We start from the raw sequence: 24,109 nt of genomic DNA on the forward strand, positions 1-24,109 counted from the left end.
GCCCCAGATGGGCAGAGAGGTGTTCATCAGAGAACTCCACAATGGGCACCCGGGCATTGTCACGATGAAGGCAATTACCAGGTCACACGTTTGGTGGCCAGGATTAGATGCAGATCTGGAACTTTGTGTTCGCAGGTGCAACACGTGTGCCCAGCTGGGCCATGCGCCCAGGGAAGTCCCCCTTAGCCCCTGGCCATGGCCCGCCATGCCTTGGTCACGCATCCATGTGGACTATGCAGGTCCTTTCATGGGGAAAATGTTTTTGGTTGTAGTAGACGCCGACTCCAAATGGATCGAGTGTGACATTTTAAATTCAAGCACATCCTCTGCCACGGTAGAAAGTCTACGGGCAATGTTCGCCGCCCACGGTCTACCGGACATCTTGGTCAGCGACAATGGCCCGTGCTTCACAAGCACTGAATTCCAGGACTTCATGGCAGGCAATGGAATTAACCATGTTAGAATGGCACCGTTCAAGCCGGCCTCAAACGGCCAGGCAGAACGAGCAGTGCAGATAATCAAACAGGGGATGCTCAGATTCCAAGGGGGTTGCCTACAAACCCGCTTATCACGCCTCCTGTTGGCCTATAGATCCCGACCACACTCGCTCACAGGGGTTCCACCCGCAGAGCTACTAATGAAAAGGGCGCTCAAAACCCGATTATCCCTTATACACCCCACCATGAAAGAAATTGTCGAGAGCAGGCGCCAGCCACAATATCACTACCATGACAGGAATGCGAGGGCGCGATGTATTGATGTAAATTATCCTCTTTTTGTCCTCAACTACGCTGCAGGGCCCAAATGGCTCGCAGGCACTGTGGTTGCCAAAGAGGGAAATAGGATTCTGGTAGTTAAACTTACCAATGGACAAATCTGCCGCAAACATGTGGATCAAACAAAAAGGAGATTCAGCAACCCCATAGAAGAAGCAGAGGAAGAACACGATATAGAGTTCACTCCACCACAGGTGACCGACCACCGGAACCAAAGGGAGGAGAGCCCAGTCACTGTGGGCAGTCTGGACAGGCCTGAGGCACTACAAACAGCAGACACTCAGGCCAGCGCCCAACAACCGGAGCCCCAACTCAGGCGCTCTACACGGGAGCGTAAACCACCAGAGAGACTCAACCTGTGATCCCAATAAGACTTTGGGGGGGGAGGTGATGTCATGTATTCAACCTGCATTGTAACCCATGTATAAACTGACCTAAGTTGTACACCGTGAGAACACTGACCACCAGGTGGGAGACACTCCTGACCTGGACCTTCAGGTATAAAAGGGGAAGCTCCAGCCACCTTCATCACTTGAGTGCTAAGGAATAAAGGACAGGTCACAGACTGACCTTCTCTCAAGCATTGGCCTCGTGTGCATTTATACTGTGTAGTAAGGACGTATCACCCCCTCTTTCCTCTCCCCCTCTGTCTCTCCCCTTCCCCTCTCTCTTCGTCCCTGTCTCCCCCTCCCCCTCTCTCTCACTCCTTCCCCACTCTCTCCCCTTCCCCTCTCTCTCTCCCCTTCCCCTTCTCTCTTCTCTTCCTCCCTCTCTACCCCTCCCCCTCTCTCTCACTCTCTCCCCTTCCCCCTCTCTCTTTTCCCTTCTCCACTCTTTCCTGCTCCATTCCAGAGCAGGTGGCGTCATAGCTCAGGGGTTACAGCACTGGTTTATTAAACCAGAGGTCGAGGGTTCAACATCCCAGTAGAGCCCTACTCAAATTAGCTCAGTATTAAAATTAACAAAGGCTAAAAATATACAAAAGCTCTGAGACCGAACCTAAAAGAAAACTCTCTCCTGTTCTCATTTTGTCCCTCTCTCCCTGCTTTCCCCATCACTACACATTCTGCCTCTTTTTACTCATTCCCGCTCTCTCGCTTTCCCCGTTTCTCTTTATCATTCATTCCCCTCTCTCTCCCCTTCCCCACTCTCTCCCCTTCCCAACTCTCTGCCGTTCCCCTCCCTCTCTTTCCCTTTCGCCCTCTCTCTCTCACATCTTCCTCTCTCTCACCCATTCCCTCTCTTTCCTCGACCCATTTCCTCCTCTCTCTCTCCTTCCCTCTCTCTCCCCTTCCCCCGTCTCTCTCTCTTTCCCCCGTCGCTCTCGCACCTTCCCCCTTCTCCCTCTCCCCTTCCCTCATTATCTCTCTCCTTCCCCCATCTCTCTCCCCTCCCCTCTCTCTCCCCTTCTCCTTCCCCCCCCTCTCACTCCTTCCACTCTCGCTCTCCCCTTCCCCTCTCTCTGCCTCCCTGTCTCACTTCCCCTCTCTTTCGTGCTGCTTCCCCTGTCTTTTTTATAGCAGGTGGCTCCATAGCTCAGGAGTTAGAGCACTGGTCTTGTTAAACCAGGGGTCTTCAGTTCAAATCTCACTGGAGCCTACTCAAAATTAGCTTAATATTTAAATTCACCATCAATTAACAAGGGCTTTAATTATAAATATTTAACAGCTCCAAGACCGACCCTGGAACAAAAGGCTTTCCTGTTCTCGTCTTTCGCCCCTTTCAATATCGCTCATTCCTTCCCCTGTCTCCACTCTCCTCGCTCCATTTCTCTCCTTCCCTCGCTCTCGCTCTCCCCTTTCCCATCAGACTCTCCCTCTCCCCCTCCCCCTCTGGCCCATACTCCCTACCCCTTTCGCTCCTCTCTCTCCCCTTCCTGCTCTTAAACACTCGTTACCCCCTTTCTCACCTTCACCCACTCTCTTCGTGGGATAATTCGTGGGAAACCCCCCCACAGAGTTTGGACTCATTGGAAAGGAAATTTAACTTGGAACTATCTACCAGAAAGTTTGAAGTCTTAAAATACTCATGGAAGAAACTGCAAACTTTAATCGAATTTTGGATTCTACACGACAAATTAAGTCTGTGGGCAGGTTTAGTAGAACTAAATAAAGAAGCCAGTTTGATTATTGAAACTGTTTGGGGCATTGAGACTAAAATAGATTGTGTGGAAAATGGATACTCGAAAACCCTTCTCCACAAGAGACATTAACATTGCAACAATTAATTCAGAGATGGCCAGCCATCAACCTGAACCTGGAAAGCCATTTTCAGCTGATGCCATAAAAAAAAGACCCACTCTAGCCTGTATGCAAAAACCAAGCACAAAGAACATTGTGATTACCAAGCTAATATTTCCATCAAGAAACAGATTTAGAAGATCAGCCCACCCGAGACATATTAGCTTTTATCGAGCCCGCCAAAATTAAACAAAGAATTTTGGTCTGATTTGGCACGAAGGTAAGGACAGCTCCTACAGTATAACTGTTTTAACAAAGGGTATGCCATAATATGCCTTGGCCATCAAGAAGGGAGAGAAACCAACGCGACAGTTGTAAACTAACATCTCCAGCCTTGACGTCCTGAAATCAAAAAGGAAGGAAGAACATCACCTGCGCGGCAGCAACAGACCACAGCCAATGTGGTACCACTAAAAACCACCGCGATCGACCAACCTCGAAACAAAACTTCACAAGGAAGAAACCGAAGAATCGAAAGTTTCCACTCTACAATCTCGGCCTGACTACCAACAGGTGAAAACGTTACCTAAAAGGACTTTGAAACCTATTTCTAACGAAAGAAAATGCGTACTTACCCCACAAATCCAAAACGTGCCCTACCGCATCAGTGGACTCAGCCCAACTGAAGTTTGAGCAGTAAGAAGTCTTCTCCGACGTTCGGGGTATGGCAAGCAGAACCTACAGAATCCAACGAACCACAAAACCGCCAACTACCACTAACTGACCAGAAAGGATTGGTAAGCATAGTCCCTGCCTGCCCTGGAGTCTAACCTAGCTAGGATTAGGAATCGGGGAGGTAGGAGGTATAATTTTCACTGTAACCCCTTTGAATGTGTGATGTATTGTTCTTTATTAGTGTAATTATAAGTGTGACATTGTATTTTCTTATCCTTAATAAAATCAAAGTTTTTTTGCACCAAACCAGTTGTCTCTTCCACTTTATCACACCCCAAATTAATCCATAATCTAGAACCCAAGAGAGTGGGGGCAATTTGAACTGCTTAGAAGGTCAGAGGTGAACCTGACCCCCGGGACCACCCCATACACCTCTCTCTCTCCCCCTCCCCTCTTTCTCTTTCCCCTTCCCGCCTCTCTCTCTCTTCCTCCCTCTCTCCAGGGATTGAGTTCAAATCTCACAGGGGCCGACTCAAAATTAGCTCAGTATTTAAATTCATCGTCAATTAACAATGGCTTTAATTATAAATATTAAGCAGCTCCGAGACCCACCCTGGAACAAATGCTCTCCTGTTCTCCTTACCCTTCCTTTCCCCTTCTCTATCTTTCCCTGCTGTCCACATCACTACACATTCTGTCTCTTTCTGCTTCCCCCGTTACTTTTTGCATTCATTCCCCTCTCCCCTTCCTCCTCTCTCTCTCTCCCCTTTCCCCTCTCTCTCCCCTTTCCTCTCTCTCTCCCCTTCCCCCTCTCTCTTTCCCCTTCCCTCCCTCTCTCCCCTTTCCTCTCTCTCTCCCCTTCCCCCTCTCTCTTTCCCCTTCCCTCCCTCTCTCTCTCTCTCCTTCCCCCTCTCTCTCTCCCCTTCGCACACTCTCTCTCTCCCCTTCCCTCTCTCTCTCTCCCCTTCCCCCGCTCTCTCTCCCCCTTTCACTGTCGCTAACTCCTTCCCCTCTCCATTTTCATTTTCTCTCCAACTCTCTCCCTCCCCTCCCCTGTCTCCACTTTTTCGCTCCCCTCTCTCCTCCCTTTATCTCCTTCCCTTCCTCCCTTCTCTCCCACTCCTTCCCTTCTCTCTCCCACCTTTCCACACACTCTCTCTCTCTCTCCATCCCCTCCCTCTCTTGCCCCACCTCACTCTCTTCCTCGCTGTCTCCCCTTCCCTCTCTCTCACTCTCTCCCCTTCCCCTCTCTGCCATCCCCCTCTCTCTCTCATTCCTTCCCCCTCTCTCCTCTTAACCTCTCTCTCCTTTTCCCCTCTCTATTCCTCCGATCTCCCCTTCCTCCCCTCTCTCTCACTCCTTCCCCTCTCTCTCCCCACCCAATCTCTCCCCTCCCCCTCTCTCCCACTCCTTCCCCTCTCCCTACCCACCCTTCCACATTCTCTCTCTCTCCATCCCCTCCCTCTCTTTCCCCACCTCCCTCTCTTCCTCGCTGTCTCCCTTCCCCTCCCTCTCTCTCCCCATCCCCCTCTCTCTCATTCCTTCCACTCTCTCTTTTCCCTTCCCCTCTTTTTCCTGCTCCTTCCCCTGTCTATCTTGAAACAGGTGGCTCCATAGCTCAGGGGTTAGAGCGCTGATTTTGTAAACCAGGGGTTATGAGTTCAAATCTCACTGGGGCCTACTCAAAATTAGCTCAATATTTAAATTCACTGTCAATTAACAAGGGCTATAATTATAAATATTAAATAGCTCCGAGACCGACCCTGGAACAACAGGCCTCCCCTCTTCCACTTCTCATCTCTGTTACACTTTCTCTCCATCCAAATATCTCTCCGCCTTTCCCCATTCTACATCTTTTTAGCCCTCTCTCCCTTTCTCGCTTTCCCTGTCTCTCACTCATTCCCAGCTCCCCCCTTCCTGCTCCCTCCCCTTCCCCTCTCTTTTCCCCTTCCCCTCTCACTCCGGCCTTCCTGCTCGCACCTTCTCCCTCTCTTTTCCTCTCTCCTCTCTGTCACTCCTTCCCCTCTTGCTCACCTTCCCCTCCCTCTCTCTCTCCCATTCCCCTCTTTCTTCCTCCCTGTCTCACCTTCCCTCTCTCACTCCATCCAATCTCTCTCGCCTTCCCCTCTCTCTCCCCTTTGCCTCTCTCTCTCCCCTTCCCTCTCTCTCACTCCTTCTCCTCTCTTTTCCCCTTCCCCTCTCTTTCCTGCTCCTTCCCCTCTCTGTACCAGAAAAAGTGGCTCCATAGCTCAGGGGTTAGAGCACTGGTCTAGTAAACCAGGCATCATGAATACAAATCTCACTGGGACCTAATTTATTATTTAAATACCCGTCTCTCATCCCTCCCACTCTCGTCACCCTTTTCCCTCCCTCCTGTCTCTCTCTTTTCCCTTTCCTTTCAGGTTCTCCCCTTCTCTCTCCCCTTCCCCTCTCTGTCCTCCCCCTCTCTCTCTCACTCCTTTCCCCTCTCTCTCTCACTCCTTCCCCTCTCTCCCCACCCTCCACACGCTCTCTCTCCATTCCCTCCCTTTCTTTCCCCACCTCCCTCTCTTCCTCTCTCTCTCCACTTCCACCAATCTCTCCCCTTTCCTCTTTCTCACTCCTTCCACTCTCTCTTTTCCCTTCCCCTCTCTTTCCTGCTCCTTCCCCTGTCTTTCCCAGAGCAGGTGGCTCCATACCTCAGGGGTTAGAGCACTGGTCCAATAAACAGGGGCCTACTCAATATTAACTCAGTATTTAAATTAACAAGGGCTTTAATTATAAATATTAAACAGCTCCGAGACTGATCCTAGATCAAAAGGTTTCCCTGTTCTTGTCCCTTTCCCTCTCTCCCTGCTTTCCCCATCACTACATATTCTGCCTCTTTTTACTCGTTCCCGCTCTCTTATTTTCCTGGCTACTCTTCTCACTCATTCCCCACTCTCTCCCCTTCCCCAATCTCTCCCGTTCCCCTTCCACTCTCTCCCCCACCCCACTCTCTCCCCTTCCTCTCTCTCTCCCCTTCCCCACTCTCTCCCCTTCCCCACTCTCTCCCCTTCCCCTCTCTCTCCCCTTCCCCACTCTCTCCCCTTCCCCACTCTCTCCCCTTCCCCTCTCTCTCCAGTTCCACACTCTCTCCCCTTCCACTCTCTCTTCCCTTCCCCTCTCTCTCCCCTTCCCCTCTCTCTCCCCTTCCCCACTCTCTCCCCTTCCATAGTCTCTCCCCTTCCCCTCTCTCTCCTCTTCCCCACTATCTCCCCTTCCCCACTCTCTCCCTTTCCCCACTCTCTCCCCTTCCCCTCTCTCCCCTTCCCCACTCTCTCCCCTCCCACTCTCTCCCCCTCCCCACTCTCTCTCCTTCCTCACTCTCTCTCGTTCCCCTCCCACTCTTTCCCCTTCCCCCTCGCTCACACATCTTCCTCTGTCTCACCTGTTCCCTCTCTCTCCTCTACCCATTTTCTTCTCTCTCTCTCTCCTTCCCCCCTCTCTCTCCCCTTCCCCTATCTCACCCCTTCCCCCTGTCTCTCTCCCCTGGAGTATTGTGTACAGTTTTGGTCTCCTAATCTGAAGAAGGACATTCGTGCTATTGAGGGAGTGCAGTGAAGGTTCACCAGACTGATTCCCGGGATGGCAGGACTGGCCTATCAAGAAAGACTGGATCAACTGTGCTTGTAGTCACTGGAGTTCAGAAGCATGAAAGGAGATCTCATAGAAATGTTTAAAATTCTGATGGGACTGGACATGTTAGATGCAGGAAGAATGTTCCCAATGTTGGGGAAGTCTCGAACCAGGGGTCACAGTCGAAGGATAAGGCGTAAGCCATTTAGGACCGAGATGAGGAGAAACTTCTTCACCCAGAGAGTGGTGAACCTGTGGAATTGTTGAGGCCAGTTCACTAAATATATTCAAAAAGGAGTTAGATGTAGTCCTTGCTACTAGGGGGTTCAAGGGGTATGGCGAGAAAGCAGGAATGGGGTCCTGAAGTTGGATGTTCAGCCATGAACTCATTGAATGGTGGTGCAGGCTCGAAGGGCCGAATGGCCTACTCCTGCAACTATTTCCTATGTTTCTATGTTTCTATGTTTCTATGTTTCCCTCACTCTCTCCTTCCTCCTGTCTCTCTTCCCTTCGCTCACACTCTCTCCCGTTCCCCTCCCTCTTTTTCCCCTTCCCCCTCTCTCTCACATCTTCCTCTCTCTCATCCGTTCCCTCTCTCTTCTCTACCCATTTCCTCCTCCCTCTCTCTCTCCTTCCCCTCCCTCTCTTTCCCCTTCCTCCTGTCTTTCTCCCCTTCCTCCGGTCTCTCTCTCCTTCCCCCTCTCTCTCCTCATCCCCTTGCTCTTTCCCGTTCCCCCTCTCTCTCTTACATCTTCCTCTCTCTCATCCGTTCCCTCTCTCTTCTCTACCCATTTCCTCCTCCCTCTCTCTCTTCTTCCCCTCCCTCTCTTTCACCTTCCCCCTGTCTATCCTTCCCCCACTCTTTGCCCTTCCCCTGTCTCTCTCCCCTTCCCCCTCTCACTCCCCTTCCCCATCTCTCAATCCCCTTCCCCCCTTCTCCCTCTCTCCTTTCCTCGCTATCTCTCCCCTTCCCCCTCCCTCTCTCCGCTTCCCCCTCTCTCTCTCCTTCGCCTTCTCTCTCCCCTTCCCCTTCTCTCTCCCCTTTCCCCCTCCCCTTCCCCTTCCCCCTCCATCTCTCTGCTTCTCTCTCTCTCTCCACTTCCCCTCTCTCTCCACTTCCCCTCTCTGTCCACTTCCCCCTCTCTCTCCACTTCCCCCTCTCTCTCCCCTTACCCCCTCTCTCCGTCCACTGTTGGTCACTCGTTCCCCTCTCCCTTTTCATTTTCTCCAGCATTCTCTCTCTCTCCTCCCCTGTCTCCACTATTTTCACTCCCTCCTTCCTCCCTTTTTCTCCTTCCCTCGCTCTCGCTCTCCCCATTCCCATCAGACTCTCTCCCTCCCCCTCCCCACGCTCTCCCCTCCCCCACTCTCTCCCCTTCCCCATTCTCTCCCCTTCCCCCCACTCCCCTTCCCGCTCTTAAACACTCGTTATGCTCTCTCTCACTCCTACCGCTCTCTCCCTTCCCCCTCTCTCCCATTCACCGCTCTCTCACTCCTTCTCTGCTCTCTCACTCCTTCACCACTCTCTCCCCCTCCCTCCCTATCTTTCCCCTCCCCGACTCTCTCTCTCCCCTTCCCCTCTCTCTCCCCTTCCCCTCTCTCTCACTCCTTCCACTCTCTCTTCGCCCTTCCCCTCTCTTTCCTACTCCTTCCCCTGTATTTCCCAGGGCAGGTGACTCCATAGCTCAGGGGTTAGAGCACTGGTCTAGTAAACCAGGGGTTGTAGATTCAAATATCACTGGGGTCTACTCAAAATTAGTTCAGTATTTAAATTATAAATATTAAACAGCTGCGAGACCGACCCGAGATCAAAAAACTCTCCTGTTCTCCTTTTGCCCCCTTCTCCCTCTCTCCCTGCTTTCCCCATCACTACACATTCTGCCTCTTTTTGCTCTCTCGCTTTCCCCGTTTCTCTTTATCACTCATTCCGCTCTCTCTCCCCTTCCCCCTCTCTCTCCCCTTCCCCTCTCGCTTTCCCATTCCCCCCCTCTCTCTCACATCTTCCACTCTCTCATCCGTTCCCTCTCTCTTCTTTACTCATTTCCTCCTCCCTCTCCCACTCCTTCCCCTCGCTCTCGCTCCCCTTCCCCCACTCTCCATCCCCTTCCCCCTCTCCCTCTCCTTCCCCTCCCTCTCTCTCTCCCCTTCCCCCTCTCTCTCTCCTTCCCCCTCTCTCTCCGTCCACTGTCACTCACTCCTTCCCCTCTCCCTTTTCATTTTCTTCCCCACTCTCTCCCTCCCCTCCCCTGTCTCCACATTTTACGCCCACTCCCTTTCTCTCCTTCCCTCGCTCTCGCTCTCCCCATTCCCATCAGACTCTCCCCTTCCCCCTCTGGCCCATTCCCCACTCTCTCCCTTTCTCCCCCCCCACTCTCTACCCACTCTCACCCCCCTCTCTCATCTTCCCCACTCTCTCCCCTTCCCAACTCTATCTCCCCTCTTCCCTTCCCCCCTCTCTCCACCTCCCCTCCCCGGCTTTCTCTCTCCCCTTCCCCTCTCTCTTGCTCACTATCTTCAGGGGTCGTGAGTTCAAATCTCACTGGGGCCTACTCAAAATTAGCTCAGTATTTAAATTCACCGTCAATTAACAAGGGGTTTAATTATAAATATTAAACAGCTCCGAGACCGACATTGGAACTACAGGCTCCCCTCACATCCTTCCCCCTCTCCTCTTCTCGTCTCTCTTACACTCTCTCTCCACTTCCAAATCTCTCTCTCCCTTCCCCATCACGACCTGTTTTACATCTTTTTACCCCTCTCTCACTTTCCCGCTATCTCGCTTTCCCCATCTCTCACTCAGTCCCCTCTGTCTCTTCCCCTTCCCTTGCCTCACCCTCTCTCCTTCCCCCTCTCTCTTCCCTTCCCCTCTCTTGCTCTCCCCTTCCCTCTCTACTTTCATTCTTTCCCCACTCCTTCCCCTCTCTCTCTCACCTACCCTCTCGACTTTCATTCTCTCCCCACTCATTCCCCTCTCTCTCCTTCCTCGTCCAACTTACTTCTCTACCCAACCCCTCTATCCGCTAACCACTCCTCCCCCCTCTCTCCTCTTCCCTCTCTCACTCCATCCACTCTCTCCCTCCCTTCCACACACTCTCTCTCCTTCCCACCTCATTCCTCTCCCCCTCTGTCTCTCCCCTTCCCCTCTCTCTCTCGCCTTCCACTCTCTCTCCCCTTCCCCCTCTCTCTCCCCTTCCCACCTCTTTCCTCTCCCCCTCGGTCTCTCCCCTTCCCCTCTCTCTCTCACCTTCCACTCTCTCTCCCCTTCCCCCTCTCTCTCCCCTTCCACTCTCTCTTTTCCCTTCCCCACTCTTTCCTGCTCATTCCCCTGTCTTCTCCAAAGTACGTGACTCTGTAGCTCAGGGGTTAGAGCACTGGTTTAGTAAACCTGGGGTTGTGTCTTCAGCTTTCAGAGGGGCCTCCTCAAAATTTGCTCAGTATTTAAATTCACTGTCAATTAACAAGGGCTTTGATTATAAATAATAAACAGCTCCAAGGCCGACCCGAGAAGAAAAGGTTTCCCTATTCTTGCCTCTCTCCCTGCTTTCCCCATCACTACACATTCTGCCTCTTTTTACTCGTTCCTGCTCTCTCGCTTTCCTCGTCTCTGTTCGTCACTCATTCCCCTCTCTCTCCCCTTCCCCACTCTCTCCCTTCCCCTCTCTCTCCCCTTCTCCCTCTCAACCCACTCTCCCCCCTATCCACTCTCTTCCCACTCTCTCCTCTTCCCCCCTCTCTCTCCTCCTTCCCCTCCCTCTCTTTCTTTCTTTCTCCTCCCCCTCTCTCTCACTCCTTCCACTCTCTCTTTTCCCTTCCCCTCTCTTTCCTGCACTTTCCTGCTCTTTCCCCTGTTTTTCCCAACGTAGGTGGCTTCATAGCTCAGGGGTTCGAGCACTGGTCTAGTAAACCAGAGATCGTAAGTTCAAATCTCACTAAAGCCTAATATAGTATTTAAATACCCATCTCTTGCTACCTCCTGTCTCTCTTTTTTCCCTTTCCTTTCAGGTTCTCCCCCTCTCTCTGCCCTCCCCCCTCTCTCTCACCCCTTCCCCCTCTCTCCCCTTAACATCTCTTTCCCCTTCCTCTCTCTCCCTTCTCTCACTCTCCTTTCCCTTTCCTTTCAGATTCTTCCCTTCTCCCTCTCTTTCCCTTCCCCATCTCTCGCCCCTCCCCTCCCTCTCTTTCCCCTTCCCCTTTCTCTTCCCTCTTTCCTACTCCTTCGGTTCTCTCTCCCCACCTTCTAAATTCTCCCTACCTCCCTCGCTCCCCTTCCCCTCCCTGTCTCCCCTTCCCCCTCTCTCTCACTCCTTCCCCTCTCTTCCCTTCCGCTTAATTTCTCTCCCCTCCCCCTGTCTCACTCCCCTTCTGCTCTCTCCTCTTCTTCACTTTTTCTCACTCCTTCCCCCTCTCTTCCCTTAACCTCTCTTTCCCCATCCCTCTCTCTCCCCTGCTCCTCTCTCTTTCTCCTAATCTACCCTTCCCTCTCTCTCTCACTCCTTCCACTCTCGCTCTCCCCTTCCCCTCTCTCTCACTCCTTCCACTCTCGCTCTCCCCTTCCTCTCTCTCTGCCTCCCTGTCTCACTTCCCCTCTCTTTCCTGTTCCTTCCCCTGTCTTCCTTACAGCAGGTGACTCCATAGATCAGGGGTTAGAGCACTGGTCTTGTAAACCAGGTGTCGTGATTTCAAATATCACTGGGGCCTACTCAAAATTAGTTTAGTATTTAAATATGCATCTCTCCCTCCTCACTATTACTTTGCCCTTTCAGACTCCCCCCTTCTCCCTCTCTCCCCATCATAAAAGGTTTAAAAAAACAACAGTACTTGTAGCAGCACTTGTGTGCTGAGAGATTTGCTTAGTATTGTCGCTGGTGGCAATAATCTCCTGGGCTATCGCTATGGCCTTACTCAAGGTTGGGGTCTCGACAGTCAAAAGTTTGCAAAGTAGAGTTTCGTGGCCAATGCCAAGTACAAAGAAGTCCTTGTGCATGTGCTCCAAATGTTCTTCAAAATTTGCAATGTCCTGCAAGGCGCCTTAGCTCAGTGACATAACTTGCCACTTCCTGGCCTTCAGACCTCTTGTACATGTAGAACCGGTACCTCGCCATCAGAACGCTTTCCTTCGGGTTCCGATGCTCCCGGACCAGTGTGCACAACTCATCTTATGGTTTTGCTGGAGCAAGCAGGTTTTTCATGAGGCCATACGTTGGTGCCCTGCAAACGGTGAGGAGAATCGGCCTTCGTTTGGCAGCGTTCGTTTCTCCTTCCATCTCGTTGGCCACTAAGTATTGGTCGAGTCGCTCCACGAAGGTTTCCCGATCATCTCCCTCCGAAAATTTCTCCAGGATGCCCACTGTTCTCTGCATCGTTGGGTTCATCATCTGTATCTCGTCGCCAGTTGTTGTATATGAATAAAGAGTCTGACCAGATACTGCGGGCTCAAAGCAAAGTGTGACCTTAGTCTTTTATTACAGGTCTCCAGAGTGCCTCTCCAGCCTGTGAGGCCTCCTTAAGTACAGGTGCTCCCAAGGGATTGTGGGATCCCTTGGGACTTCAGGGGATGAGCACAAGGTATTTACAGATTTGCATATATAACACCCATCATGACCCGCTCTACATCTTTTTACCCCTATCTCACTTTCCCACTATCTCGCTTTCCCCATCTCTCACTCATTCCCCTCTCTCCTTCCCTCACTCACTCCTTCCCCTCACTCTCTCCATCCCCTCCCTCTCTTTCACGACCACCCTCTCTTCCTCGCTGTCTCCCCTCACCCCTCTCTCTCTCTCCCCCTCCCCTCTCTCTCACTCCTCCCCCTCTCTCTTTCCCCTTCCCCCCTCTCTCATTCCTTCTGCTCTCTCTTTTCCTTTCCCCTCTCTTTCCTGCTGCTTCCCGTTTTTCCCAGAGCAGGTGGCTCCATCGCTCAGGGGTTAGAGTAGTGGGTCGTGAGTTCAAATCTCACTGGGGCCTAATGTTTGTATTTAAATACCGGTCTCTCATTTCTCCCACTCGTTTCCCTCCCTACTATCTCTCTGTTTGCACTTTCCTTTCAGGTTATCCTCCTCTCTCTCCCCTCCCCCTCTCTCTCTCACTCCTTCCTCCTCTCTCCCCTGAACCTCTCTTTTCCTGTCCTCCCTCTCTCTCCCCTGCCGCTCTCTCTTCCACCCAATCTCCCCATCCCCTTCCCCTTCCCCCTCTCTCTCACTCCTTCCCCTTTCTCTCCTCTTCCGCTCTCTCCCCTCCCCCTCTCTCCCACTCCTTCCACTCTCTCTCCCTCCCTTCCACACTCTCTCTCTCCATCCCCTTCCTCTCTTTCCCCACCCCCTTCTCTTCCTCGCTGTCTCCCCTTCCCTCTCTCTCACTCCTTCCACTCTATTTTCCCTTCCCCTCTGTTTCCCGCTCCTCCCTCTCTCTTTCCCAACTTTCTTCCATTCCCGTCTCTCCCCTTCTCCCTTCTCTCTCACTCCTTCCTCTCCCTCTCTTTCCCCTTCCATCGCTCTCTCACTCCTTCCACTCTCTCTTTCCCCTTCCCCTCTCTTTCCTGCTCCTTCCCTTGTTTTTCCCAGCGCAGGTGGCTCCATAGCTCAGAGGTTATAGCACTGGTCTAATAAACTAGGGGCTGTGAGGTCAAATCTCACGGGGGCCTACTCAAAATTAGTTCATTATTTAAATTAACAAGGGCTTTAATTATAAATATTAAACAGCTCTGAGACCGACCCTGGAACAACAGGCTCCCCTCACACCCTTTCCCCTCTCCTCTTCTCGTCTCTCTTACATTCTCTCTCCGCTTCCAAATCTCTCTCTCCCTTCCCCATCATAACCCGTTCTACATCTTTTTTCCCCGTCACTCACTCATTCCCCTCTCCCCCCTTCCCCCTCCCTCGCCTCACCCTCTCTCCTTCCCCCTCTCTACTTTCATTCTTTCCTCACTCCTTCCCTCTCTCTCCACTTCCCCTCTCTCTCTCCCCCTCCCCCTCTCTTTTCCTTTCTTCTCTCTCTCACTTCTTACCCTCTCTCTCTCTCTCATACCCCTCTCTCTTCCTCCCTGTCTCACCTTCCCTCTCTCTCCATCCACTCTCTCTCCCCTTCCCCCTCTCTCTCACTCCTTCCAATCGCTCTTTTCCCTTCTCCTCTCTTTCCTGCTTCTTCCCTGTCTTACCGAGAGTAAGTGGCACCATAGCTCAGGGATTAGAGCACTGGTCTTGTCAAACAACGGGTCGTGGGTTCAAAGCTTACTGGGACCTAAATGCCTGTCTCTCATTCCTTCCACTCTTTTCCCTTTTCGTTCAGGTTCTCCCCCTCTCTGCCTTCCCCCTTTCCCCCTTTCTCTCTCTCACTCCTTCGCCCTCTCTCCCCTTGACATCTCTCTTCCCTTCCCCTACTCTCTCTCACTCTCGCTTCCCTCCGTCCTCTCTCTCGCCTTTCCCTTTCTTTTCATATTCTTCCTTTCTCCCTCTCTCTCCCCTTCCCCTCTCTTTCCCTTCCCCATCTCTCTCCCTCCCCTCCCTCTCTTTCCCCTTCCCCTCTCTCTTTCCTCTTTCCTACTCCTTCCCTTCTCTCTCCCCCTTCTACATTCTCCCCACCTCTCTCTCTCCCCTTCCCCTCCCTGTCTCCCCTTCCCCCTCTCTCTCACTCCTTCCCTTCTCTTCCCTTCCCCTTCACTTCTCTCCCCTCCCCCTGTCTCACTCCCCTTCTGCTCCCTCCTCTTCTTCACTCCTTCCCCCTCTCTTCCCTTCACCTCTCTTTCCGTGTCCCTCTCTCTCTCCCCTGCACCTCTCTCTTCCTCCTAATATACCTTCCCTCTCTCTCTCACTCCTTCACCACTCTTTCCCGTTCCTCCACCTCTCTCTCCCCTTCCCCTCTCTCTCACTCCTTCCACTCTCGCTCTTCCCTTCCCCTCTCTCTGCCTTGCTGTCTTCCTTCCCCTCTCTTTCCTGCTCCTTCCCCTGTCTTCCTCACAGCAGGTGGCTCCAGAGCTCAGGCGTTAGAGCACTGGTCTTGTAAACCAGGGGTCGTGAGTTCAAATCTCACTGTGGGCCTACTCAAAGTTAGTTTAATATTTAAATCTTTCACTTTTCCCTTTCCTTTCAGATTCCCCCGCTCTCCTCTTTTTCCCTCTCCTTTGCATCGTTGGGTTTGTATCTCGTCGCCAGTTGTTGTATATGAATAAAGAGTCTGACCAGATACTGCGGGCTCAAAGCAAAGTGTGACCTTAGTCTTTTTTTTTACAGGTCTCCAGAGTGCCTCTGCAGCCTGTGAGGCCACCTTAAGTACAGGTGCTCCCAAAGGATTGTGGGATCATTTGGGACTTCAGGGGATGAGCCCTCTGGTGGTTACACAAGGTATTAACAGATTTACATTTCTAACACCCATCATGACCCGCTCTACATCTTTTTACCCCTATCTCACTTTCCCACTATCTCGCTTTCCCCGTTTCTCACTCATTCCCCTCTCTCCTTCCCTCACTCACTCCTTTCCCTCACTCTCTCCATCCCCTCCCTCTCTTTCCCGATTCCCTCTCTTCCTCGCTGTCTCCCCTTACCCCTCTCTCTCCCCCTCCCCTCTCTCTCACTCCTCCCCCTCTCTCTTTCCCCTTCCCCCCCTCTCTCACTCCTTCTGCTCTCTCTTTTCCCTTCCCCTCTCTTTCCTGCTGCTTCCCGTTTTTCCCAGAGCAGGTGGCTCCATCGCTCAGGGGTTAGAGCAGTGGGTCGTGAGTTCAAATCTCACTGGGGCCTAATGTTAGTATTTAAATACCCGTCTCTCATTTCTCCCACTCGTTTCCCTCCCTCCTATCTCTCTCTTTGCCCATTCCTTTCAGGTTATCCTCCTTTCTCTCCCCTCCTCCTCTCTCTCTCACTCCTTCCCCCTCTCTCACCTTAACCTCTCTTTTCCTGTCCTCCCTCTCTCTCCCCTGCCGCTCTCTCTTCAACCCAATCTCCCCATTCCCTTCCCCTTCCTTTCTTTTCCCACCTCCTTCTCTTCCTCGCTGTCTCCCCTTCCCTGTCTCTCACTCCTTCCCCTCTCTCTTTCCCCTTGTCCCCTCTCTCTCACTCCTTCCCCTCTCTCTCCCCTTCCCCTCTCTCTCACTCCTTCCCCTCTCTCTTTCATCTTGTCTCCTCTCTCTCACTCCTTCCCCTTTCTCTCCCCTCCCGCTCTCTCCCCTTCCCCACTCTCCCACTCCTTCCACTCTCTCTCCCTCCCATCCACACTCTCTCTCCATCCCCTTCCTCTCTTTCCCCACCTCCTTCTCTTCCTCGCTGTCTCCCCTTCCGTCTCTCTAACTCCTTCCCCACTCTCTCCCCTTCCCCTCTCTCTCCCCTTCCCCTCTCTCTCCCCTTCCCCTCTCTCTCACTCCTTCCCCTCTCTCTTTCATCTTGTCCCCTCTCTCTCACTCCTTCCCCCCTCTCTCCCCTTCCATCCCTCTCTCCCCCCTTCCCCCTCTCTGTCCCCTCCACCCCTCCTCTCTCGCCTTACCCCTCTCTCTCCGTCCACTGTCGCTCACTCCTTCCACTCTCCACTCTTCTCACCCCCTCCCTCCTCCCTTTCTCTCCTTTCCCCCTCTCTCTCCCCATTCCCATCAGATTCACCCCTCCCCCTCTCTCCCCTTCCCGCCCTCTCTCCCCCTCCCCTCTCTCTCACTCCTCCCCCTCATTTCCCCTTCCCCCCCTCTCTCACTCCTTCTGCTCTCTTTTTTCCCTTCCCCTCTCTTTCCTGCTGCTTCCCGTTTTCCCATTGAGGCCTAATGTTAGTATATAAATACCCGTCTCTCATTTCTCCCACTCGTTTCCCTCCCTCCTATCTCTCTCTTTGCCCATTCCTTTCAGGTTATCCTCCTCTCTCTCCCCTCCCCCTCTCTCTCTCACTCCTTCCACCTCTCTCCCCTTAACCTCTCTTTTCCTGTCCTCCCTCTCTCTCCCCTGCCGCTCTCTCTTCAACCCAATCTCCCCATCCCTTTCCCCTTCCTTTCTTTTCCCACCTCCTTCTCTTCCTCGCTGTCTCCCCTTCCTTCTCTCTCACTCCTTCCCCTCTCTCTTTCCCCTTGTCCCCTCTCTCTCTTCCTCGCTGTATCCCCTTCCCTGTCTCTCACTCCTTCCCCTCTCTCTTTCCCCTTGTCCCCTCTCTCTCACTCCTTCCCCTCTCTCTCCCATTCCCCTCTCTCTCACTCCTTCCCCTCTCTCTTTCCTCTTGTCTCCTCTCTCTCACTCCTTCCCCTTTCTCTCCCCTCCCGCTCTCTCCCCTTCCCCACTCTCCCACTCCCTCCACTCTCTCTCCATCCCCTTCCTCTCTTTCCCCACCTCCTTCTCTTCCTCGCTGTCTCCCCTTTCGTCTCTCTAACTCCTTCCCCACTCTCTCCCCTTCCCCTCTCTCTCCCCTTCTCCTCTCTCTCACTCCTTCCCCTCTCTCTTTCATCTTGTCCCCTCTCTCTCTCACCTTCCTCTCTCTCTCACCCCTTCCCCCCTTCCCCCTCTCTCTCCCTTCCCTTTCTCTCTCCCCTTCCATCCCTCTCTCCGCTTCCCCCTCTCTCTCCCCTCCCCCCTCCTCTCTCGCCTTACCCCTCTCTCTCCGTCCACTGTCGCTCACTCCTTCCCCTCTCCACTCTTCTCACCCCCTCCCTTTCTCTCCTTTCCCCCCTCTCTCTCCCCATTCCCATCAGACTCACCCCTCCCCCCTCTCTCCCCTTCCCGCCCTCTCTCCCATTCCCCTCTCTCTCACTCCTTCGCCACTCTCTCCCCCTCCCTCCCTCTCTTTCCCCTCCCCACCTCTCTCTCTCCCCTTCCCCTCTCTCTTTCTCCCTGTCTCCAGGGTTGTGGGTTCAAATCTCACTGGGGCCTACTCAAAATTAACTCAGTATTTAAATTCATCTTCAATGAACCAGGGCTTTAATTATAAACATTAAACAGCTCTGAGACTGACCCTGGAACAACAGGCTCCCCTCACAGCCTTCCCCCTCTCTTCTTGTCTCTCTTACACTCTCTCCCCTTCCAAATCTCTCTCTCCCTTCCCCCTCACGACCCGTTCTACATCTTTTTACCCCTCTCTCCCTTTCCCCGTCTCTCACTCATTCCTCCTACCCCCCCCCATCCTCCTCCCTCACCACACCCTCTTTCTAATTCCCCCTCTCTTTAGCCTTCTCCCTCTCTCTCCCTTCCCCTCACACTCCCCTTCCCCTGTCTCTACCCAGCTCCCTCTCTCTCCCCTTCGCTCTCTCACTCTCCCCATCTTCCCCTCTCCCCGCCTTCTCCCTCCCTCCCCTCTGTCTTCCCTTCCCCTGCCTCTCGCTCCCCTTCCCCCCTCTCTCTCACTCCTTCCACTCTCTCCCTTTCCTCTTTTCACTCCCTCCTGTCTTTCTCTTTTCCATTTCTTTTCAGGTTTTCCCCCTCTCTCTCTCCTCCCCCTCTCTCTCACTCCTTCCGCCTCTCTCCCCTGAACCTCTCTCTCCCCTTCCCCTCTCTCTTTCTCCCAGTCTCCCCTTCCTCTCTTCTCTCCCACTCCTTCCCTTCTCTCTCCCCACACTTCCACACACTCTCTCTCTCTCCATCCCCTCCCTCTCTTCCTCGCTGTCTCCCCTTCCCTCTCTCTCACTCTCTCCCCTTCCCCTCTCTGCCCTCCCCCTCTCTCTCTCACTCCTTCCCCCTCTCTCCTCTTAACCTCTCTCTCCTTTTCCCCTCTCTGTTCCTCCCATCTCCGTTCTCTCTCACTCCTTCCCCTCTCTCTCCCCTCCCCGTCTCTCCCACTCCTTCCCCTCTCTCTCCCCACTCTTCCACATTCTCTCCATCTCCTCCCTCTCTTTCCCCACCGTCCTCTCTTCCTCGCTGTCTCCCTTCCCCTCCCTCTCTCTCCCCTTCCCCCTCTCTCTCTCTCTCACTCCTTTCACTCTCTCTTTTCCCTTCCCCTCTCTTTCCTGCTCCATCTCGTTGGCCATGAAGTATTGGTTGAGTCGCTCCACGAAGGTTTCCCAGTCATCTCCCTCCGAAAATTTCTCCAGGTTGCCCACTGTTCTTTCCATCGTTGGGTTCGTCATCTGTATCTCGTCGCCAGTTGTTGTGTATGAATAAAGAGTCTGACCAGATACTGCGGGCTCAAAGCAAAGTGTGACCTTAGTCTTTTATTACAGATCTCCAGAGTGCCTCTCCAGCCTATGAGGCCTCCTTAAGTACAGGTGCTCCCAAGGGATTGTGGGATCCCTTGGGACTCCAGGGGATGAGCCCTCTTGTGGTTACACAAAGTATTTACAGATTTACATATATAACACCCATCATGACCCGCTCTACATCTTTTTACCCCTCTCTCCCTTTCCCACCATCTTGCTTTCCCCATCTCTCACTCATTTCCCTCTCTCACTCTCTCCCGTCTCCCTCGCCTCACCCTCTCACCTTCCCCCCTCTCCCTCTCTCCCCTACCCACTCTCTCCACCCTCTCTTCCTTTCTCTCTCTCCCCTCCCCCTTTCTTTCCCCATCCCCCATCCCCCATTCTCTCTTTCCACTTCCTCTTTCTCTCTCCTTCCCCCTCCGTTTCCCCTTTCCTCTTTCTCTCACTCCTTCCACTCTCTCTTTTCCCTTCCCCCTCCCTTTCCTGTTCCTTCCCCTGTCTTCCGCAGAAAAGGTGGCTCCATAGCTCAGGGGTTAAGAGCACTGGATTTGTAAACTAAGTGTCGTGAGTTCAAATTGCACTATTCAAAAATTATTTAAATTCATTATCAATTAACAAGGACTTTAATTATAAATATTAAACAGCTCTGAGACCGACCCTAGATCGGAAAGGCTCTCCTGTTCTCCTTACCCGTCCTTTCCCCTTCTCCCTCTCTACCTACCTTCCCCATTGTGAATGTTTAAAAATGTATAGAGACATTGAAGTTGAGAACGTGGGAATTGTATAGGGACAGTATAAGCTAACAAAGAATTCATGGAGGAATAGCCATAACATCTCAGACTCGAGACTGCGAAATGTTACAACACTAACACATATTGAAAAAAAAACCACAGCTTGCAGAAAATCCTCAAGGTCTTATTAAATCATGTTATTAACCTGAAACATTAACAGAAGATCTTTGTTTAAAATCAGACCATACTTAGGTCAGCTTATGAGTGGACAAAGGGAAAGAGGGATCAAAAGAGATAGGCTGAACTAGGATGTCACTCTGGCCCTATCTTGTTATCTTTTGCCGAAAATGAATAACCGTCGTCCCTTTACAATGTAACATCACTTTGTCCGTAGGAAGTGGGTGCGTTCTATCAGAGTTGCATTCCTTCTGTCTGATAAGGTCCCCGATCGGGATTTGCTTTTTAAATAAAAGCTTGCTTTGTTTAAAGCACAAACGGTATTCGTTTCAGTAATTTTGCTGAACCAGATTGAGGTAAAAGAATCCAGAAATCAACATTTGGTGTCAGAAGTGGGATCTCAACGGACGACTGTCGAAAACTTGTGAATTAAGAGCCAGACTAGCCTTGGACGAGACGAGGGGAAAGTGGCCACTGGAGTGAGTATGATTTCAATACTGCTCCAGTTTCCCCCGGTTTCAAAAGTCTGAGGAAAGTTTAGCCACTCGCTGGTTCTCAGGTAGTGTCTGAACGAGATCCAGGACAATCTGGTGAATACCTTTCAAACTTAGAATAGGGATAGAGATAGGGAAATTGCACGGTGATGCAAACCAAGCGGCGACTTGGAAAGATAGGTTAGAATAGGTAAGTATTGCACGGTGACGCAAACCAAGCGGCGACTTGGAAAGATAGGTTAGAATAGGTAAGTCTGCCTGGGTTTGAGGCCCAGAGCCTGCCTGGGTTCGAGGCCCAGTGTCTTTCTGGGTTCAAGGCCCAAGTATATCCGTGCGGCGACACGGAGAGTAGGGATAGTTAGAGCTAGATAGGGATAGATGATCAATCATGGATCCAAAAATTAATAGGAAAGAAAAGAGACTCTTGTGAACGTTTGTTTTAAATGAGAAATGCTTGTGTGATTTTTACTGTGTAAAAAAAAAGCCGGGGAGTTGTGGTTTGTTTTAGCTCCACCCACTTTTTCAAACAGAATGAAAGTTTTTTTTAACCCTTCGTAGTGTTGTCCTGTATGTGGGAAGTTTAAGAGTGTGAACCTTATTGAATTACGTATATTCGGATGATAAGTTACGGAGCCAGGAAATGCACAAAGGATAGGTTTGTTGAGTAAAAAAAAAAGAAAAAAATACATGGTCCCGGTGGTTAAAAAAAAGGATTTGACATGCTCACTTACTTGTCGAAAGAAAACATTCAGAGAAGGCACAGCAAAACAACTGAGATGGATTCAAAAGGATTCAAAAAAAATATTATATTAAATAACATGACCTTGAGGCTGGAACAATTGAGATAACGAAAAGCAGTCCACAGCCTATGTGCCAGACTTCTCTCTAGTTATGGAAAAGACAAAAAAAAAGTAACGTACTAAATAGGTGCTGAAAGAAAAAAAAAATGTTCTGAGATTTTAAATTATGAGAAAAATTCCACTACAGTCTAAAAAAAAATCACTCCTGTCGAGTTGGCAGAAAAACTCCATTAAATTAGGGCTTTCATTGACAGAAGGAGGACATATTAAAAACCGTAGACGTCTTAAAGAAAGAGTGCACGCACGAGAAACGTACTCAGAGTTCCACTGGGACCTCTGAGAAATGTATCGATAGACTACTTAGTTAAAATGGTTGGCTTTGCGTTGACCGAGGCTGATGACGAAATTGAATTTCAGTAAACAAATGTGTGGTCTCGTTTTAAATCAATTAAAAAAAAATATCTTTGGCAAGTACTTGAACAAGAAGTTAAAAAAATATTGGAGTTTAATCAAATGCTGCCTTTCCTGATGAAAATATTTTTTTTCACATGGTTACGTGAAGTCACGTAATGACATCAGGTCTTCTTACAAACCTGTAAAGGAGTTAACCCTTTCCATTGAAAGCCATTTCATACTGAACATTATCAATTTGGATTTCTTAATAGAAAAAAGTCTCACCTAACAGAGGAATGGTGCGATAGTCAGAATAAAAATAAAAACAGAACTAGCTTATGTAATAATACTTGCCTGATACAATAAAGAAATAGATACTCAAACAAAACAAATTGAAGAGTTAAAAGGCTAAGATAAATAAGCTGAAAGGGATCCACAAACCCAACTTAACCCTGACCTCCGATTTCACGGAGTGACCTCGACATGCATGGATATAATGCAGAATCAAGGGACCTGTGGGCCCTGGTAAAGCAAACCCTGAGCCCAACTGAGCATGCCCGATTTCTAACTCACCTAGGACGTGCTACTCATGATGCATTGGTGGTTGCTCACCCTAACGATGTCCAGGATCGCCTAAACGCTATCTTTAATGCTCTCACCACGACCCTTCAGAAGCCCATCAGTATGGAGCCGCCTCGGGTGGAAGGACCAAAACCTGACCCAAGGGGATACCAGATGGAACCGCAGTATTGCGTGCAGGGTTGGGTGGATAAACAGGGATACGGTTATATCAAACACCCAAATGGCCCGGGCCCTGCTAATTACGGACCGCCCTACTGTCCCCGGCCTGGTATGGGAAGAGGTCGGGGCTGGGAAAGACAAGATGGATGCTTTATTTGTGGGCAAGAAGAACATTGGAATAGAAATTGTCCCTCCCGTCAGCACGAAAAAGGAAGAGGAGGAAGAGGAGGGGGGCAAGGGGGGAGAGGACGGGGATCTTACACTAACTTCTCCCAGAACAACCCCTTTGGCCAACCGTCCCCCGATTCGTATTGACTACGCAGCTTGATTGTGCAGGGACCCTCCCCGGATGACGAACCGATGATATTGTTAAAAATTCGGAATGAGTGGCAACCCTTCTTGATAGATACGGGAGCCTTCATGTCTTCTGTACAATCAAAGCTTAAACTCCCCGCCTTCACTGAAACACAGGGACTGTCAGGATTCCTGGGACAAGTCTCGACATTCCCGGTGTCAGAACCGGTTAAAATGGGTTACCAGGAAGAATCGGTGGAACATCGATTTATTATCACAACCAATCTAGACTGTAACTTGATGGCTAGAGACCTCCTCTGCAAATTCCAGTTGCATTTGGAGTGTGGAGATGATGGGATTATTGTAAAACAGGGAACCCTTAAGCGGCAGTATTATACCACTAGAACCCCTCAGTGGTGGTCTCTGGACCTGCCACAGGCACCCTATCACGTGACCCTAGCATACGATCCCAGTGGAAAGAATCAGGACCTGCAGAACTTTTATCAGGATCACGAAGGGGAAGTGAAGGAAATTCTATTAAGGGCTCGAGTGACTGGACCGGAAGGGAAGGCAGATTTTGTGGAAATGGACAGTTCCCAACGGTGGCACCACATATTACTCGTGAAGTATTACCTCCCCACCACGCTAAAGATTTGGGAGTTATGGTGCGCCAGGCTATAGACGAGGCTGACCCTACCAGCCGGGATGTGCAAATTGTAAAACATGGCCGAACAGTCCAATTCCACGGGGACCCCGAGAAGATCTTAACGACTCTACAGCATCATACTGGCTCTGGCATACCTGACTATGTGGATCCTCATGTGTGGGCAGAGGACCCCTCCCAAGTGGGTTATACTCCCATTGATCCGATTGAGATCCCAGTGCAGGGCAACGTGGACTGGCCCTCTATCCGACAGAACCCACTGAAATCACAGGCAATCCTAAACTGACCTTTCGGCACTGTACTGCCATTAATCCGGCCTGTTTTCTTACTGAGCCACCCCAAGATGAGGAAGAACCCAGTCATGATTGTTTATCTTTAATTTAAGAGGCCACATCAGTCATGGAAGATTTAGTTGATGTACCAATGGAAGATCCAGACTGTATTATGTATGTTGACGGAAGTTCTTCTATTAATCCAGAAGGTATACGAATCTCAGGATACGCC

General features: G+C 51.2%; 2 protein-coding genes, 1 non-coding gene and 1 pseudogene across 3 annotated transcripts in view; 2 read left to right on the top strand and 2 right to left on the bottom strand.

Annotated features, from left to right (window-relative positions):
• LOC139247122 (nuclear factor 7, ovary-like) overlaps positions 1 to 24,109 on the bottom strand; it is a 640,289-nt gene that overhangs the window by 516,613 nt on the left and 99,567 nt on the right. The window lies entirely within an intron of this gene.
• The window catches only part of LOC139247112 (zinc finger protein 432-like), a 521,915-nt pseudogene that overhangs the window by 379,404 nt on the left and 118,402 nt on the right, over positions 1 to 24,109 (bottom strand).
• Positions 1 to 24,109, top strand: part of LOC139247117 (zinc finger protein 432-like) — a 420,986-nt gene that overhangs the window by 321,847 nt on the left and 75,030 nt on the right. The gene's annotated exons all lie outside the window — the stretch shown is intronic.
• On the top strand, positions 5,239 to 5,311 carry trnat-ugu (transfer RNA threonine (anticodon UGU)). Its single transcript has one exon. It is a non-coding gene; the product is annotated as a tRNA-Thr (tRNA).

Source organism: Pristiophorus japonicus, unplaced genomic scaffold, assembly GCF_044704955.1.
Source record: "Pristiophorus japonicus isolate sPriJap1 unplaced genomic scaffold, sPriJap1.hap1 HAP1_SCAFFOLD_258, whole genome shotgun sequence".
Lineage (NCBI taxonomy): Eukaryota > Metazoa > Chordata > Chondrichthyes > Pristiophoridae > Pristiophorus > Pristiophorus japonicus.